General features: G+C 39.6%; 1 protein-coding gene across 1 annotated transcript in view; it reads right to left on the bottom strand.

Moving 5' to 3' along the window:
- The window catches only part of CSMD3 (CUB and Sushi multiple domains 3), a 1,469,335-nt gene that overhangs the window by 262,981 nt on the left and 1,185,393 nt on the right, over positions 1-20,961 (bottom strand). The gene's annotated exons all lie outside the window — the stretch shown is intronic.

Below are 20,961 nucleotides of genomic sequence, written 5' to 3'. Positions count from 1 at the left end.
AGTTTCCTGAAGATATGAGGATCTTTAATGGAAGAATAAAAGAGATGCTGTGAGAAAACAGTTATTTTAAAAATATGCTTTATATTATTTCTCTAAATGTATATGGTTTAAAAACTTAAGAGTAGACAAAAATGAAACCATATTTTCTATATCAGTAAAATTTTGTGATTAAATTTCTTTATAATTTTTTATACAAGAAATTGACTACATAATCTAATATGCATAACTTTCTTGCAAAATATTTGATGAAAAGGCTATTTTACTGTTTTAAGACACAATAACAGCTTTACCTCTAAGAGGATGTTTTTAGTATTTTCAGATAGCGGTGGACTGTCGGGTAATTATATGTACATATGTCACTTGTTTAAATAGTTCATTTTTTTTTTCTTGAATTACTGGCTTGAGAGATCAAACAACTAACCCATGCACATGTAATATCATCCATGTTATGCCAGGACATGGTTGCTCTGATGCTGCTGCTGCTGCTGCTGCTGCGTTGCTTCAGTCGTGTCCGACTCCGGACGATCCCAGAGACGGCAGCCCACCAGGCTCCCCGTCCCTGGGATTCTCCAGGCAAGAACACTGGAGTGGGCTGCCATTTCCTTCTCCAATGCATGAAAGTGAAAAGTGAAAGTGAAGTCGTTCAGTCGTGTCTGACTCTTCTCGACCCCATGGACTGCAGCCTACCAGGCTCCTCTGTCCATGGGATTTTGGAGTTTGCTCAAACTCACGGAGTTGAGTGGAGTTTGCTCAAACTCATGTTCATTGAGTTGGTGACGCCATCCAACAATCTTATCCTTTGTTGTTCCTTTCTCCTCCTGCCTTCAGTCTTTCCCAGCATCAGGGCCTTTTCCAATGAATCAGTTCTTTGCATCAGATAACCAAAGAATTGGATTTTCAGCTTCAGCATCAGTCCTTCCAGTGAACACACAGGACTTATTTCCTTTAGGATGGACTGGTTGGATCTCCTTGCAGTCCAAGGGACTCTCAAGAGTCTTCTCCAACACCACAGTTCAAAAGCATCAGTTCTTTGGTGCTCAGCTTTCTTTATAATCCAGCTTTCACATCCATATATGACTACTGGAAAAACCATAGCACTGACTAGACAGATCTTTGTTGGTAAAATAATGTCTTTGCTTTTTAATATGCTGTCTAGGTTGGTCATAACTTTTCTTCCAAGGAGTGTCTTTTAATTTCATGGCTGCAGTCACCATCTGCAGTGATTTTGGAGTCAAAAAAATAAAGTCTGTCACTATTTCCATTGTTTCCCCATCTATTTGCCATGAAGTGATGGGACCGGATGCAATGATCTTAATTTTCTGAATGTAAGCCAAAATTTTCACTCTCCTTTTCACTAAAAAGAGGCTATTAAGTTGTTCTTCACTTTTTTAATAAGAGTGGTGTCATCTTCATGTCTGAAGTTATTGATACTTCTCCCGGAAATCTTGTTCTAACTTGTGCTTCATCCAACCTGGCATTTCACATGATGTACTCTGTATATAAGTTAAATAAGTAGGGTTACAATACACAGCCTTGACAAACTCCTTTTTCTATTTGGAACCAGTCTATTGTTACATGTCCAGTTCTAAATGTTGCTTCCTGACTAGCATACAGATTTCTCAAGAGGCAGGTAAGGTGGTCTGGTTTTCCCATCTCTTAAATTTTCCACAGTCTATGGTGATCAACACAGTTAAAGGCTTTGGAGCAGCCAATAAAGCAGAAGTAGATGGGTTTCTGAAACTCTCTTGCTTTTTCTATGATCCACTGGAAGTTGGCAATATGATCTCTGGTTCCTCTGCCTTTTCCAAAACCAGCTTGAACATCTGGAAGTTCACGGTTCACGTATTGTTGAAACCTGGCTTGGAGAATTTTGAGCATTACTTTGCTAGCATGTGAGATGACTGCATTTGTGCAGTAGTTTCAACATTCTTTGGCATTGCCTTTCTTTGGGATTGGAATGAAAACTGAACTTTTCCAGACCTGTGGACACTGCTGAGTTTTTTAAATTTGCTGGCATATTGAGTGCAGCACTTTCACAGCATCATCTTCCAGGATTTGAGATAGCTCACCTGGAATTTTATCACCTCCAATAGCTTCGTTCATAATGATGTTTCCTAAGGCCCACTTGAATTCACATTCCAGGATGTCTTGCTCTAGGTGAGTGATCACACCATGGTGGTTATCTGGGTCACGAAGATTTTTTTTTTTTTAATAGTTCTTCTGTGTATTCTTGCCATTTCTTTTTAACATCTTCTGCTTCTGTTAGGTCCATACCATTTCTGTCCTTTATTTTGCCCATCTTTGCATGAAATGCTCCCTTGGTATCCCTAATTTTCTTGAAGAAATCTCTAGTCTTTGCCATTCTATTGTTTTCCTCTATTTCTTTGCACTGATCACTGAGAAAGGCTTTCTTATCTCTCCTTGCTATTCCTTAGAACTCTGCATTCCAATAGGTATATTTTTCCTTTTCTCCTTTGTCTTTAGGTTCTCTTCTTTTCACAGCTATTTGTAAGGCCTCCTCAAAGAGCCATTTTACCTTTTTCATTTCTTTTTCTTGGGGGTGGTCTTGAACCCTGCCTTCTGTACAATGTCATGAACCTCTGTTCATAGTTCTTCAGGCAGTCTGTCTATCAGATCTAATCCCTTGAATCTATTCGTGACTTCTACTGTATAGTTGTAAGGGATTTGATTTAGGTAATACCTGAATGGTGTAGCGGTTTTCCCTACTTTCTTCATTTTAAATCTGGTTTTGCAATAAGGAGTTCATGTTCTGAACCACAGTCAGCTCATGGTCTTGTTTTTGCTGACTGTATAGAGCTTTTCTGTCTTCAACTGCAAAGAATATAATCAATCTGATTTCAGTAGTGACCATCTGGTGATGTCCATGTGTAGAGTCTTCTCTTATCACATAGTACTAATTGCCTTGTTTGGAAAACTATACAAAGCAATTCCTCAATCAACTCTTGGTAATACAAGATGAGGATTTAAAAAAATTAAAGATACAAATATTTGCATTTATTTATGGTTTAGTTTATTTGAAGGATTATTGCTTACAGTATTGTATTAGTTTCTGCTGTACAATGACATGAATCAGACATAAGTTTAAATATATCCCCTCTCTCTTTGAGCTTCCCTCCTACCTCTCTAGTTGTCACTGAGCACCAGGCTGAGATTCCTGTGTTACATAGTAGCTTCATTCTAGCTATCCATTTCAAACATGGTAATGTATATATTGAGAGGAGCTACTGCACGCTCGAGGTCAGGGGCATCGGCTGAGAGGAGCTACACCACGGCCAATGTCAGGGGAGGCGGGCGAGAGGAGCAACCCCATGTCCAAGGAGCAGTGACTGTACGGGCCCAGGAGGGCCGAGAGGAGCTACTCCACGTTCAAGGGCAGGAGGGGTGGCTGTGAGGAGATAACCCTCATCCGAGGTAAGGAGAGGTGGCTGCACTTTGCTGGAGCAACCATGAAGAGATTCCCCAGGTCCAAGGTAAGAAAAACCCAAGTAAGATGGTAGGTGTTGCGAGAGGCATCAGAGGGCAGGCGCACTGAAGCTATAATCACAGGAAACTAGCTAATCTGATTACATGGACCACAGCCTTGTCTAACTCAATAAAACTAAGCCATGCAGTGTGGGGCCACCCAAGACGGACGGGTCATGATGGAGAGGTCTGACAGAATGTGGTCCAATGGAGAAGGGAATGGAAAACCACTTCAGTATTCTTGCCTTGAGAACCCCAAGAACAGTATGAAAAGGCAAAATGGTAGGATACTGAAAGGGGAACTCCCTGGGTTGGTAGGTGCCCAATATGCTACTGGAGATCAGTGGATAAATAATTCCAGAAAGAATGAAGGGATGGAGCCAAAGCAAAAACAATACCCAGTTTTGGATACAACTGGTGATAGAAGCAAGGTTTGATGCTATAAAGAGCAACATTTCATAGTAACCTGGAATGTTAGGTCCATGAATTAAGGCAAATTGGAAGTGGTCAAACAGGAGATGGCAAGAGTGAACATCAACATTCTAGGAATCAGAGAACTAAAATGGACTGGAATAGGTGAATTTAACTCAGATGACCATTATATCTACTACTGTGGGCAGGAATCCCTCAGAAGAAATGGAGGTAGCCATCATGGTCAACAACAGAGTCCAAAATGCAGTACTTGGATGTAATCTCATAAACGACAGGATGATCTCTGTTCATTTCCAAGGCAAACCATTCAATATCACGGTAATCCAAGCATATGCCCCATCCAGTAACGCTGAAGAGGCTGACATTGAACGGTTCTATGAAGACCTACAAGATGTTTTAGAATTAACACCCAAAAAAGATGGCCTTTTCATTATAGGGGACAGGAATGCAAAAGTAGGAAGTCAAGAAACACCTGGACTAACAGGCCAATTTGGCCTTTGAGTATGGAATGAAGCAGGGCAAAGGCTAATAGAGTTTTGCCAAGAGAAAAACACTGGTCATAGCAAACACCCTCTTCCAACAACACAAGAGAAGACTCTACAAATGGACATCACCAGATGCTCAACACCTAAACAGATTGATTATACTCTTTGCAGCCAAAGATGGAGAAGCTCTATACAGTCAGCAAAAACAAGACCAGGAGCTGACTGTGGCTCAGATCATGAAATCCTTATTGCCAAATTCAGACTTAAATTGAAGAAAGTGGGGAAAACCACTAGATATTCAGGTATGACCTAAATCAAATCCCTTATGATTATACAGTGGAAGTGACAAATAGATTCAAGGAACTAGATCTGATAGACTGAGTGCCTGATGAACTATGGATGGAGGTTCATGAAATTGTACAGGAGACAGGGATCAAGACCATCCCCATGGAAAAGAAATGCAAAAAAGCCAAATGGCTGTCTGAGTAGGCCTTACAAATAGCTGTGAAAAGAAGAGAAGTGAAAAGCAAAGGAGAAAAGGAGATATAAGCATCTGAATGCAGAGTTCCAAAGAATAGCAGGGAGAGATAAGAAAGCCTTCCTCAGCGATCAATGTAAAGAAATAGAGGAAACAACAGAATGGGAAAGACGAGAGATCTCTTCAAGAAAATTAGAGATACCAAGGGATCATTTCATGCAAAGATGGGCTCAATAAAGGACAGAAATGGTATGGACCTAACAGAAGCAGAAGATTTTAAGAAGAGATGGCAAGAATACACAGAAGAACTGTACAAAAAAGAGCTTCACGACCCAGATAATCATGATGGTGTGATCACTCACCTAGAGCCAGACATCCTGGAATGTGAAGTCAAGTGGGCCTTAGAAAGCATCACTACGAACAAAGCTATTGGAGGTGATAAAATTCCAGGTGAGCTATTTCAAATCCTGAAAGATGATGCTGTGAAAGTGCTGCACTCAATATGCCAGCAAATTTGGAAAACTCAGCAGTGGCCACAGGATTGGAAAAGGTCCGTTTTCATTCCAATCCCAAAGAAAAGCAATGCCAAAGAATGTTCAAACTACCACACAATTGCACTCATCTCACACAGTAGTAAAGTAATGCTTAAAATTCTCCAAACCAGGCGTTAGCAATACGTGAACCGTGAACTTCCAGATGCTCAAGCTGGTTTTCGAAAAGGCAGAGGAACCAGAGATCAGTTTGCCAACATCCGCTGGATCATGGAAAAAGCCAGAGAGTTCCAGAAAAACATCTATTTCTGCTCTATTGACTATGCCAAAGCCTTTGACTGTGTAGATCACAATAAACTTTGAAAAATTCTGAAAGATATGGGAATACCAGATCACCTGACCTGCCTCTTGAGAAACCTATATGCAGGTCAGGAAGCAACAGTTAGAACTGGACCTGGAACAACAGACTGGTTCCAAAACGGGAAAGGAGTACATCGAGGCTGTATATTTCACCCTGCTTATTTAATTTATATGCAGAGTACATCATGAGAAATGCTGGGCTGGAAGAAGTACAAGCTGAAATCAAGATTGCCTGGAGAAATATCAATAACCTCAGATATGCAGATGACACTACCCTTATGGCAGAAATTGAAGAGGAACTAAAAAGCCTGTTGAAGAAAGTGAAAGAGGAGAGTGAAAAAGTTGGCTTAAAGCTCAACATTCAGAAAACGAAGATCATGGCATCTGGTCACATCACTTCCTGGCAAATAGATGGGGAAACAGTGGAAACAGTGTCAGACTTTATTTTGGGGGGCTCCAAAATCACTGCAGATGGTGACTGCAGCCATGAAATTAAAAGACACTTACTCCTTGGAAGGAAAGTTATGACCAACCTAGATAGCATATTAAAAAGCAGAGATATTACTTTGCCAACAAAGGTCCAATCTAGTCAAGGCTATGGTTTTCCCTGTGGTCATGTATGGATGTGAGAGTTGGACTGTGAAGAAAGCTGAGAGCCGAAGAATTGATGCTTTTGAACTGTGGTGCTGGAGAAGACTCTTGAGCGTCCCTTGGACTGCAAGGAGATCCAACCAGTCCCTTCTGAAGGAGATCAGCCCTGGGATTTTTTTGGAAAGAATGATGTTGAAGCTGAAACTCCAATACTTTGGCCACCTCATGTGAAGCATTGTCTCATTGGAAAAGACTCTGATGCTGGGAGGGATTGGGGGCAGGAGGAAAATGGGATGACAGGGATTGGGGGCAGGAGGAAAATGGGATGACAGAGGATGAGAAGGCTGAATGGCATCACTGACTCCATGGACATGAATTTGAGTGATCTCCGAGAGTTGGTGATGGATAGAGAGGCCTGGTGTGCTGTGATTCATGGGGTTGCAAAGAGTCGGACATGACTTAGCGACTGAACTCAACCGAATGTATATATTTTCAGTGCTACACTTTTGGCTCATCCCTCCCTCTCCTTCCTCCACTGTGTCCACAAGTCGATCCATTCTCTTTGTCTGCATCTATATTTCTTCCCTACAGATCGGTTCATCAGTACCATTTTTCTAGGCTCCGTATATATGCATTAATATACAATATTTGTTTTCCTCTTTCTGACTTATTCTGTATAACTTACTGTGTTATGACTCTGTATAACAGCCTCGAGGTTATTCATGTTAGTTCACCTGACTCGAATACATTCCTCTTTATGGCTAATATTCCATTGTATATAAGTATCACAACTTCTTTATCCATTCATCTGTTGATGAACATCAAGGGTGCTTCCATGTCCTGTCTGTTGCTAATAGTGCTGCAATGAACATTGGAATACATGTATCTTTTTGAATTATGATTTTCTTAGGGGCTACCCCCAGTAGTGGGACTACTGGATCATATGGTAACTTTATTTCTAGTTTTTTAAAGGAATCTCCATACTGTTCTCCATAGTGGCTGTATTAATTTACATTACTACCAACAGTACATTAAAAATTAAAGGTATACATTTACATATTTTTAAAATTCTGTTATTTTGTAAAGAATCTAATCCTTTGAAACAGCAATTGAGTTTCAAAGACATTTTCATACAGAAAAATTTTAATTATCTATTCACAAACTGGCTAGTGTCACCACATAAACCACTACAGTGCCAGGCCCTAGGATTACTTAAGAGATATTCCAGATATAATATTGTTTCTAAGTAAAAAAAATTAAAATTTCAAAGCAAAAAATATGGAGGATGATTATGTTTTAAGTATTATGAAGCCAAATGACTGGTAGATAGCTGGAAGAAATGTTTAAAGATATATCTTATAAATAAGTACAAATGGTGAATGTAGACTATTTTTCAATCAGAAAATCCCCTCAACAATTATAACTGAAAATCAGCATAAATGAGGGCAAATTACTAAGTAAATTTTAGAAGAACTTAGCAAATTGGTGTGGAAAGAAATCACCAGATAGAAGAAAATTAGTGATCAGTAGCTTGTGGAGCTTGCATTTCATTAAATAGAGGATTCTGGTGTAGTCAGAGTTGCTTTCCAAGTACAGTAAGGATTAAGTAGAGATAAATAGTTTTATGGAGTACAACTAAGGAAACATGTATGTAGAAGAAAGGCTGTTGTCCGAAGAAAACAAACAGAACCAGGTATTTGTTCAGTACTCAAAAATTATTTAAAATAGAGTTCTTAAGTGACATTCCTTACAATTAACCAATGAGAAAACAAGATATTGAAAAGATTATAACTAAGCTTTACATGGAGCCTTAGAATATACAACATGATTGTGTACACACACACATAGAAATTTATTGTTTTATGCTCACAAATTAAGCAAGTGGCCAGCACTGATAAGCTTGCTGGATACTCTCTCACAACAAATTGGTTAACTGGCAATGTGATTTTTTAATGAGTCTCCTCTGGGTTTGGTGAGTGGGAATCAATGTCAACCAATCTCCTAAAGTTTGACAGCATTGCATTTCTGAAGCTACTAAGCTTACAAATGGATTCTAGATTTAACTCATGTCCAACATTAGGAAGGGCTTTGGCTCCAGGTATGATTGCCTCTGTGGTATCACTTGGCATCTGTCTGCTTCCATCACTCTTTGTCCAGACAATGAGTTACTCTAGAATACTAACCACACATATTTTATTCATCTCTAGTATCCCCTACGAACATTTTCTTCCCTTCTTACACAGCCAAAACTTGTCCTCTCATTGTGTCTAATCCTGTGCCTCTAGACTCATCTCCTGTCACCAATATTATGCCTAAAGTGTCCAACAGGCTGTGATATTCCCCTGTTTAAATAGTTTCATTAGTTTCTACAGCATACATGACATATTTCAACCTACTTATCTTTCAGTTTACAGAATATTGTAATATTCACTAATCTCAAGTTAAATTTGATCCTTCCATTATTCTTTCATAGCAACCTATCTTCTTCTCATTCTGCACCCCTATTAGCAGAATTTGAGATATATTAAGTGTGTGTGTGTGTTTGAGTATATTCAGTTATATTTACAGGGTGACTCAAAATATTTAATCCATATGATACAGGCATAGACCAGTCAGAATTAATGCCAGGCTAGATATTACTCATTTAGTTGTTGAGGGGAAGGGTTAAGCGAAGGGGTAAGTGGAGAGAAATGTGGAATTGTCCAGGAGATTGTATTTCAAAATTCTAACGAGTTCAATGGCTGTGCCAATGTGTACCAGGTGGATAATATTCCTACACTGTCGGACTATTCAACTAGAGTATATGCTAATGAAGCCAATCAAACATTTTTGTTTTCTTGGACATCAGTATGGTCAGGCTAGAAAATGTCTCTCTGAAGCTAAGTGGGATTAAGCATTTGTGAATTGACATAAACGTTGCATAGAAAGCCTTCCATAATCTTCTCTCTGTGTGCTTCTCGTTTCAAACATATTAGTTTCTGAGTAGCGCTTTTCTCTTCACCTAGAGAGAAAATTACTTAGTTTTTTTCAAAAACTGTGTACCGTATGTCTGTGCCTTTGCCTGTGTCATTTTCTCTGGCTGTAATTATTTCTCTTAAAGTGACTGATACATACGGTATCATCAGGTAAATGTTCCTGACACTGTGACCACTGCCCCCATCTCCCAAACTTGCCACCAGTCTGCCTTAGATGTTTTCCTTAGCATGCTTACAAACACCTGTTATAGCAATTTTCACATTCTTTTTCAATAAACTCTTCAATTATCTAGTTCCTTGCTGATGCCCTTCTAAAAGGCAGAAAGCATTGTTTACATAACCTTTATTCCCAGATTTTAGCTCAAGGCTGAATGTATATTATTGTTTAAATAAATAATTGATGCAACTAGTGAATAATTGCCACTTACAAGCATAATAATACAGGTATCAACCCACAATGAGGTTGGAATTAATAGCAGCATATATCTATGAATTAAGAGATAGTGGACAGGAACAAAAGGATGAGGAAAAAGGAAAAGGGAGTCATTATTAAGTTTCCATACCTTTAAACTAAACACAGCAAACAGGTTGAAAATCAAATCATTCCACAGATGAGTTTTGTCTGGACCACACTATGTTTTAAACATTTTGGAATTTGTTTTCAAGAAGGCACAGAACTTAGTTCAACAAGTTACCATTATTTAGTACTGACTATGCCCACATCCTGATCTCTGTTATGTTATCTGCCATTAAGTTAATGCTTTTAACTTGAATTCTAATTGACAACCCCTTTTACAATGAAATAACTGTTATACTAGATTTTAAAACATACGTTATATAAAAGGCTGCTAAGAAAAGCAATATGACAGATGAAACTCTGATATTTAATTTGGTATTTTAATAGATAAGACAGTCTTAGTGAATTTGGAAAACATTCCAGTTACACATCTCTTTTAGAGTTTCCCCTTCCCAGCAAAAGCAGCTAGGGTGAAATATTAAGAGTATATATAAACTATAAGAGATTACTAGTTAAATCCCTCTTATAACTCAGGGACTGGGACAACACTTCTACAATGTGTGATGTATACTATGTGTTTATATATCAACTACAAAATAAACACTATCGATCCTTTAACTTATCTGAAATATAACTTACAGAGTTTTCAAATAAATGAATTATTTCAAACTTCTGTATTGTCAGGTCTACAGCAGATACATCAAATCACGAGTCACCAAAACAGGAAAAAATATATATATTTTAATTGTAATCAGCACTGGATTTCAGTACTAAACAATTAGAGACCATTATATTATCCTGAAATAACTGAGAAAGTGTTGAACATGATGAGTATTTCATGTTTACAAAAGACTCTGCCTCTGGCATGCTGTGTGCTTTTGTGAATCATTTGTCCTCTAGTTTTAATCTGTCATAGTATAAAATATTACAACTGTGATTCTGCATGGAAGAATAATGAAACACTAAAAAAAAAAAACAAAAAAAACTGTATTTAATTACTTCTCCATAAAAACTTTTTCCAGAAAAGTTATGAATACCTATATGAAACTGTACTTTTTTTCCCCACTATTTCAAATATTCTTTCATATTGAATTCTTAAGGGAAGACCACAAATTTCATAGTAAAATTTTCTAGGTAATATTTTCTCCTTGCATATGAATATTCAATTTAATAAAAGGAATTATTTTGTACAAAAATATCAGTAGGGGAATATAGTAAAAAATTAATTTCCTAGTAATTGTAGTGAATGAAGAATGAAACATGAAGTTTAAGGATATAATGGTGCATACAAAAAAAAGAAGTAAAAAAGGAAAGAAATCTTTCTTTTCTACAGAAAGAAAATAAAAAAGAGTTATCATTGTTATATAACTTATTTCTTCAGGAACATAAAAGATTCAGAATTTCTGTTAAATATGTTCAGTTCAGTTCAGTTGCTCAGTCGTGTCCGACTCTTTGCAACCCCATGAATTGCAGCACACCAGGCTTCCCTGTCCATCACCAACTCCTAGAATTCACCCAAACTCATGTCCATGGAGTCAGTGATGGCATCTAGCCATCTCATCCTCTGTCGTCCCCTTCTCCTCCTGCCTCCAATCCCTCCCAGCATCAGAGTCTTTTCCAATGAGTCAGCTCTTTGCAGGAGGTGGCCAAAGTACTGGAGTTTCAGCTTTAGCATCAGTCCTTCCAATGAACATGCAGGACTGATTTCCTTTAGAATGGACTGGTTGGATCTCCTTGCAGTCCAAGGGACTCTCAAGAGTCTTCTCCAACACCACAGTTCAAAAGCATCAATTCTTCAGTGCTCAGCTTTCTTCACAGTCCAACTCTCACATCCATACATGACCACTGGAAAAATCATAGCCTTGACTAGATGGACCTTTGTTGGCAAAGTAATGTCTCTGCTTTTGAATATGCTATCTAGGTTGGTCATAACTTTCCTTCCAAGGAGTAAGCGTCTTTTAATTTCATGGCTGCAATCACCATCTGCAGTGATTTTGGAGCCCACAAAAATAAAGTCTGACACTGTTTCCACTGTTTCCCCAATATGTAGTCATATTGAAATTACATAAATCCATGAATTCTATGAAAGACTCTTGAATTTCAGGAAGTTGGTAGTACTTTCCTATATTTCACTTCTCTAGCTGCCAGTTGCATACTCTTTGAATTTAAATGCAAATTTCACATTTTTTTTAAGCTGGGAGGGTCCTTGGAGACCACTGTTATCAACACTTTTCATCTTACAGAGCAAGAAAATGAGGCCCAAAAAACTCATTACTTGCTCATATGATCATATGGCTAGCCAATTAGAGGCAGTTAAAGATTATAATCCAAACCTTTAGATCCCAATTCAGTTTATTTTCCACTATTTCAAAATAACTATCAATTCTTGTCTTCAATGAGTTTATTAGTTACCGTCATTGACTTTATGACTTTAATAAAATATACTTCAAAATAATCTTCAGAAAGCTGATGCCAACTAATATTAAACACCTAATTTGGCAACCACTGAACTTAGCATCTTGGTAAAATAAATAAATAAATAAAAGAAAATATAAATGAGACAAATAGGGTGAAACATCATAATGACACTTTAAAGAAATTTTTGTGAAGATGGCAGAGGAATAGGACAGGGAGACCACTTTCTCCCCCATAAATTCATCAAAAGAACATTTGAACACTGAGAAAATTCCACAAAACAACTTCTGAATGCCAGTAGAGGACATCAGGCACCCAGAAAAGCAGCCCATTGTCTTCAAAAGGAGGTAGGAAAAAATATAAAAGATAAAAAGAGAGACAAAAGAGGTAGGGACGGAGCTCTCTCCTGAGAAGGGAGTCTTTAAAAAGAGAGAGGTTTCCAAACACCAGGAAACACTCTCACTGCCGAGTCTGTGGCAAGCCTTGGAACCACAGAGGGCGACATAACTGGGAGGAAAAATAAATAAATAATTAAAACTCACAGATTACGAGCCCAGTGGTAACTCCCCCAGCCCAGAAGCAGCACAGATGCCTGCATCTGCCACTAGCAGGCGGGGGCTGGGCAGGGAGGCATTCCTGAATGCCTGGAAGGCAATCTGAGGGAACTAACTTGGGACAGCAATCAGACTGTGTGATAGCTACCACCACGAGAAAAGCCCTAACCTAAGACACCGCCCGGAGAAGGCAATGGCACCCCACTCCAGTACTCCTACCTGGAAAATCCCATGGATGGAGGAGCCTGCAGGGCTGCAGTCCATGGGGTCGCTGAGGGTTGGACATGACTGAGCAACTTCACTTTCACTTTTCACTTTCATGCATTGGAAAAGGAAATGGCAACCCACTCCAGTGTTCTTGCCTGGAGAATCCCAGGGACGGGGGAGCCTGGTGGGCTGCCGTCTATGGGGTCAGAGTCGGACACGACTGAAGTGACTTAGCAGCAGCAGCAAGACACTGCCAGGCCCACTCACAGAACAAAGGACTGAGTAGAGCTAGCTGGGTGCAGGCCGGCCCATCCCCCTCCAGTGACAGGCAGGTGAGTGCAGCCAGAGCCGGAAGGGGGCAATCGTGGCCCCAGAGAGGCATTATCCAACAAAGTGCAAGCAGGCTTTGTTGCTAACCAAGACTTCTTGGGTTTCTGGACGGTCAACATCCGCCTGAGAAGGTGCTCCAGGTGTACACCCAGAAAAACGAGCAGCAGGGATGGGGGAGGTGATAAGTTGCAGCGATCGTGCTTGCCAAACACCTGGTCACCTGAGCTGCTTGGACTTGAGAAGGGCACAAAACGCAAGCCCAACTGAGTCTGTGCCTTTGAGTAGTATTCGAGTACCTGAACCTGAGCAGCTTAGACCTGGGAAGTGCATACAACCCAGGGCCAGCCTCAGACAGTGCCCCGTAGAGCAACCTAGAGCCTAAGCAGTGTAGACAGGGAAAGCACACACATGGTGAGTGGGGGCAAACCCAGTGTGGCCAAGACATTGCGAGCACACACCAGTGTTATTTGTTTGCAGCGTCCCTCCCTCCCCACAGCACAACTGAACAAGTGAGCCTAAAATAAGTGTTCACCACCGCCCCCTTGCGTCAAGGCAGAAATTAGACACTGAAGAGACCAGCAAACAGAAGAAACTAAAACAGAGGGAAACTCCTCGGAAGTGACAGGTACAATAGATTAAAACCCTGTAGTTAGTACTGACTACATAGGAAGGGGCCTATAGATCTTGAGAAATATAAGCCAGATCAAGGAACTATGCAAAAATGAACTGACCCCACACTGCCCACAACAACACCACAGAAAGTCCTAGATATTTTTTTTTTTACTATTTTTACGATCATCCTTTAATTTTTTTTTTAATTTTTAAGTCCTCTATTACTCTTTTAATTTTCATTTTTATAACCTACTATTCCTTTGCAAAAACAAACAAAACAAACAAAAGAGACCATATTTTTAAAGGAAACTTCATATATATATATTTTTTTTAATTTTTGTGACTCTTTTTTCCCTTTAATATTGAATTTTTGAAAATCCAACCTCTACTCTAGATTTTTGATCTTTGATTTTTGGTATTTGTTATAAATTTTTACCTTTAAGAACCCAATTCTCAGTACCCATTTTTACTTGGGAGCGAGATTACTGGCTTTACCGCTCTCTCCCCCTTTGTACCCTCCTTTTTCTCCACCAGGTCACCTCTATCTCCTCCTTCCCCCTTCTCTTCACACCCAACTCTGTGAATCTCTTTGTGTGTTCCAAGCTGTGGAGAACATTTAGGGAACTGACTACTGGCTGGATCTCTCTCCTTTTGATTCTCCCCTTTATCCTCCTGGCCACCTCTGTCTCCTTCCTCCCTCTTCTCTTCTCTGTATAACTCTGTGGACATCTCTGAGTGGTCCAGACTGTGGAGTGCACATAAGGAAGTGATAACTTGCTAGCTTGCTCTCACTTCTTTTGATTCTACCTCATCTCATCCTGGTCGCCTTTATTTCCCTCCTCCCCCTTCTCATCTCCATGTAACTCTGTGAACCTCTCTGGGTGTCCCTCACTATGGAGAAACTTCATCTTTAACCTAGATGTTTTATCAATGGTGCTGTATAGATGGAGAAGTCTTGTTATGCTATGCTATGCTAAGTCACTTCAGTCATGTCCAACTCTGTGTGACCCCATAGACGGTAGCCTACCAGGCTCCCCCGTCCCTGGGATTCTCTAGGCAAGAACACTGTAGTGGGTTGCCATTTCCTTCTCCAATGCATGAAAGTGAAAAGTGAAAGTGAAGTCGCCTAGTCATGTCCAACTCTTAGCAACCCCATGGACTGCAGCCTACCAGGCTCCTCCGTCCATGGGATTTTCCAGGCAAGAGTACTGGAGTGGGGTGCCTGCTCTGGGAGAAGTCTTGAGGCTACTGTAAAAATAAGACTGAAAACCAGAAGCAGGAGGCTTAAGTCCAAATCCTGAGAACACCAGAGAACTCCTGACTCCAGGGAACATTAATCAATAGGAGCTCATCAAATGCCTCCATACCTACACTGAAACCAAGCACCACCCATGGGCCAACAAGTTCCAGAGCAAGACATACCGTGCAAATTCTCCAGCAACACAGGAACATAGCCCTGAGCTTCAATATATAGGCTACCCAAAGTCACTCCAAACCCACTGACATCTCATAACTCCTTACTGGACACTTCATTGCACTCCAGAGAGAAGAAATCCAGCTCCACCCACCAGAACACCGACACAAGCTTCCCTAACCAGGAAACATTGACAAGCCACCCGTCCAGCCCCACCCACAGTGAGGAAACTCCACAATAAAGAGAACTCCACAAACTGCCAGAATACAGAAAGGCCACCCCAAACACAGCAATATAAACAAGATGAAGACACAGAGGAATACCCAGCAGGTAAAGGAACAGGATAAATACCCATCAAACCAAACAAAAGAGGAAGAGATAGGGAATCTACCTGATTAAGAATTCCAAATAATGATAGTGAAAATTATCCAAAATATTGAAAACCAAATGGAATCACAGATAAATAGTCTGGAGACAAGGATTGAGAAGATGCAAGAAAGGTTTAACAAAGACCTAGAAGAAATAAAAAAGAGTCAATGTATAATGAACAATGCAATAAATGATGTAAAAAACACTCTGGAGGGAACAAATAGTAGGATAATGGAGGCAGAATAATGGTAGAAATAAATGAATCAGAGAGGAAAAAAGAAAACAAATTAAATGAAATGAGGACAATCTCAGAGACCTCTGGGACAATGTTAAACACCCCAACATTCGAATCATAGGAGTCCTAGAAGAAGAAGACAAAAAGAAAGACGATGAGAAAATACTTGAGGAGATAATAGTTGAACTTCCCTAAAATGGGGAAGAAAATAATCACCCAAGTCCAAGAAACCCAGAGAGTCCCAAACAGGATAAATCAAGGGGAAACACCCCAAGACACATATTAATCAAGTTAACAAAGATCAAACACAAAGAACAAATATTAAAAGCAGCAAGGGAAAAACAATAAATAACACACAAGGGATTCCCATAAGGATAACAGCTGATCTTTCAACAGAAACTCTTTAGGCCAGGAGGGAATGGTGGGACATACTTAAAGTGATGAAAGAAAATAACCTACAGATACATTCCTAAGTATTTTATTCACTAAAGAACTATATATATATATATAAAACTATAAAACACTGGTGAAAGAAATCAAAGAGGACACTAATAGATGGAGAAATGTACCATGTTCATGGATCAGAAGAATCAATATAGTGAAAATAAGTATACTACCCAAAGCAATCTATAGATTCAATGCAATCCCTATCAAGCTACCAACGGTATTTTTCACAGAGCTAGAACAAATAATTTCACAATTTGTATGGAAATACAAAAAACCTCGAATAACCAAAACAATCTTGAGAAAGAAGAACTGAAGTGGAGGAATCAACCTGCCTGACTTCAGGCTCTACTACAAAGCCAGTCATCAAGACAGTATGGTACCGGCACAAGACAGAAATATAGATCAATGGAATAAAATAGAAAGCCCAAAGATAAATCCATGCACCTATGGACAACTTATCTTTGAAAAAGGAGGCAAGAATATACAATGGAGAAAAGACAAGCTCTTTAACAAGTGGTGCTGGGAAAACTGGTCAACCATTTGTAAAAGAATGAAATTAGAACACTTTAAAAGATGCTCAACATCACTCATGGTCAGAGAAATGCAAATCAAAACCACAATGAGGTACCATTTCACGCCAGTCAGAATGGCTGTGATCCAAAAGTCTACAAGCAATAAATGCTGGAAAGAGTGTGGAGAAAAGGGGACCCTCTTACACTGTTGATGGGAATGCAAACTAGTACAGCCACTATGGAGAACAGTGTGGAGATTCCTTACAAAACTGGAAATAGAACTGCCTTATGAGCCAGCAATCCCACTGCTGGGCATACACACCGAGGAAACCAGAATTGAGAGACACGTGTACCCCAGTGTTCATTGCAGCACTGTTTGTAATAGCCAGGACATGGAAGCAACCTAGATGTCCATCAGCAGATGAATGGATAAGAAAGCTGTGGTACATATACACAATGGAGTATTACTCAGCCATTAAAAAGAATACATTTGAATCAGTTCTAATGAGGTGGATGAAACTGGAGCCTATTATACAGAGTGAAGTAAGCCAGAAAGAAAAGTACCAATACAGTATACTAACACATATATATGGAATTTAGAAAGATGGTAACAATAACCCTGTGTATGAGACAGCAAAAGAGACACAGATGTATAGAACAGTCTTTTGGACTCTGTGGGAGAGGGCGAGGGTAGGATGATTTGGCAGACTGGTATTGAAACATGTATAATATCATATGTGAAACAAATAGCCAGCCTAGGTTTGATGCATAATACAAGATGCTTGGGGCTGGTGCACTGGGATGACCCAGAGGGATGGTATGGGGAGGGAGGTGAGGGGGGTGGTCAGGATGGGGAACATGTGTACACCTGTGGCAGATTCATGTTGATGTATGGCAAAACCAATACAATATTGTAATTATCCTCCAATTAAAGTAAATAAATTTATATTAAAAAATAAAGAAATTGTTGCAAAATGTCTAGCTTGGTGTTCCTGTGCTATGTTTTTCAAAGGTTTATTCAGAATCATTAATAATTTATTTCCTATAACTGTGTTTTAAAATGAAAGAAATGTGAAACACCAACTTTGACACCCATTACACAATTAATGCAAATATACATTTATCATAATGACATAACAGATTTTTTGATAGTTATTTTGAAAATTTAGTTAATCATATTCTAGAGCATATTACTGTCATTGTCTTAGAGTATAAAAGGAATTAATTTTGTTTAAAGTGGAGAAAATATAATAGCAATAGGAAGTTATGATATACATGGTATTATACCAACACATAAGCTACTATACAATTTATAAATTACAGCTTTATAATAAATTAAAGCTCATATTAAAGGGTCTGAAACCCATTCTGATGTCTACTGCTGAGAACTTTCAAGACCTACTGCTCCCCTTTCCCTTAGAACTCCTATATGGGCAAACTGATTAGAAGGCTGAATTTTCCCTTTCCTAGGGCATTAGTGGAAAATTCAAACCATAAATGCACTGATCTGAACATAGAAACCCTCACTCCACTACCACCCTGTAACCACACTAAAACCCCCAAAGTCAATGCTTTTCCCTGATATTTTACACTATTTTGGACTTGTTTAAACTTCATTACGTGAATAATAAAAATCTTCATACTCCCCTGGTGTTTGTGTGGTACCAATCATTGCAGATGGTGACTGCAGCCATGAAATTAAAAGACGCTTAGTCCTTGGAAGGAAAGTTATGACCAAACTAGATAGCATATTCAAAAGCATAGACATTACTTTGCCAACAAAGGTTCGTCTAGTCAAGGCTATGGTTTTTCCTGTGGTCATGTATGGATGTGAGAGTTGGACTGTGAAGAAGGCTGAGAGCCGAAGAATTGATGCTTTTGAACCGTGGTGTTGGAGAAGACTCTTGAGAGTCCCTTGGACTGCAAGGAGATCCAACCAGTCCATTCTGAAGGAGATCAGCCCTGGGATTTCTTTGGAAGGAATGATACTAAAGCTGAAACTCCAGTACTATGGCCACCTCCTGCAAAGAGTTGACTCATTGGAAAAGACTCTGATGCTGGGAGGGATTGGGGGCAAGAGGATAAGAGGACGACAGAGGATGAGATGGCTGGATGGCATCACTGACTCGATGGACGTGAGTCTGAGTGAACTCCGGGAGTTGGTGATGGACAGGGAGGCCTGGCATGCTGCGATTCATGGGGTCGCAAAGAGTCAGACACGACTGAGTGACTGATCTGATCTGATCTGATTATTCTCAAAATCCAAAAAAACAAAAACAAAAACTTGGTTATAGGGCAACCAGAACAATGGATGCAGTTAAGAGGGTGTCTAGGCAATGACCACTAGATTTTCTTTCCTTTTTTGCTTTGAATTAGTAATCAGCTCTGTTACCTACTAGCAGTCTTGGAGTTTGAGCTATGCTGCTTTGATCTACATTTGCTGAGTTCCAATGAATCTTTATCATAGATTCAGTCAAATTACATCAGAAGTTTTCATAATTGACATTTAGAAACAAGAGTTGGGACCCACCTCAAAAAGACTCTGGATTGTGCATCTTAGACTGGACCTGTTTTGTGCCTCAGATTGAATTACATATATTCATTCCAGCATAAACTATGACTAATGCTTGGTTCAGAGAAATGACTCTTACTCTGTGATTGCTGGCTGTGGGTCTCAACCAGGCAGTGGCCTTTCTTCTATACAGTTCTCAGGAAAAATATTGATACTCTGTGAAATATGTGGTCCTGTTGGATGGCCAATTGCGTGGAAGAAGAGTTAGCATGTGGCATGTTGAGGTCTCCAGTCCTAAAAGCAGATGACTCACCACTCTATAAATATCTTTTGCTATAACTGCTGCCAAGGTTTCTTTGCAAACAAAGATCTTTATCCTCAAGCTTATAGAATAAAATACTAATGGTACCCATGTGGCACAACTAAGAAGATAATTCAAATGCTACTTAAACTCCCAATCCTTAATCTATATAAAGCGATGATTGTTGTGGTGGAGCCCATAACTCTGATGTTACAGATTTGACATTCTGGAGGAAGAAACTTATAAATATGAGGAGATAAAAGGGATCTTCCCTCCTCCAAAGCATGCATATGTGTTAAGTCGCTTCAGTCATGTCTGAGTCTTCGAGACTCCAGGGATTGTAGCCCACCCAACTCCTCTGTCCATGGGATTCTCCAGGCAAGAATACTGGTGTGGGTTGTCAAGCCCTCCTCCAGGGGATATTCCTGACCCAGAGACTGAACCGACATCTCTTTATGTCTGCCTGCTTTGCCAGACAAGTTCTTTAACACTAGCCTGCAATGCAGAAGACCCAGGTGTGATCCCTGGGTTGGGAAGACACATTGTCGCATAGTCAGACATGATTGAGTGACTAACACTTTCATTTTAGAGAGCATTTCTGGAACCTCTAAAACACATCTGGTAATCAATAAACAAGCTAGTTAAAAAGGAGGTCCACAATTTGATCCAAATAGCAACTTAAATTTTACTACAATATTTATAAAGTGAAAATTTAAAATGTCTCAGATGGGCTTTTGTATCTCTATAACACGAGTTTGGAGAAGGCAATGGCACCCCACTCCAGTACTCTTGCCTGGAAAATCCCATGGGCAGAGGACCATAGTGGGCTGCAATCCATGGGGTTGCAAAGAGTCGGACATGACTGAGTGGCTTCACTTTCACTTTTCACTTTCATGCATTGGAGAAGGAAATGGCAACCCACTCCAGTGTTCTTGCCTGGAGAATCCCAGGGACAGGGGAGCCTGGTGGGCTGCTGTCTATGGGGTCACACAGAGTCGGACACAACTGAAGTGACTTAGCAGCAACATGAGTTTTGAATTAACTTTAATATTTACTAATATGAACCAACTGGCAAACTTTCATGGCCTTAATCAAAATAGAAGGTGAAATTATAATTATTCTTGGAGATCTCACTATACTTAAATAGATTACAGTTCATAACCTGTAATCTAAAGGACTTATTAAATATAAAGAGATACCCCTTGTCCAAGGTAAAGAGCAGTGGCTGCGATTTGCTGGAG

The sequence above is a fragment of the Bos javanicus genome, chromosome 14, assembly GCF_032452875.1.
Source record: "Bos javanicus breed banteng chromosome 14, ARS-OSU_banteng_1.0, whole genome shotgun sequence".
NCBI lineage: Eukaryota > Metazoa > Chordata > Mammalia > Artiodactyla > Bovidae > Bos > Bos javanicus.
The sequence above is the reverse complement of the archived record's forward strand: the minus strand, read 5'-3'. Positions and strand labels throughout refer to the sequence as shown.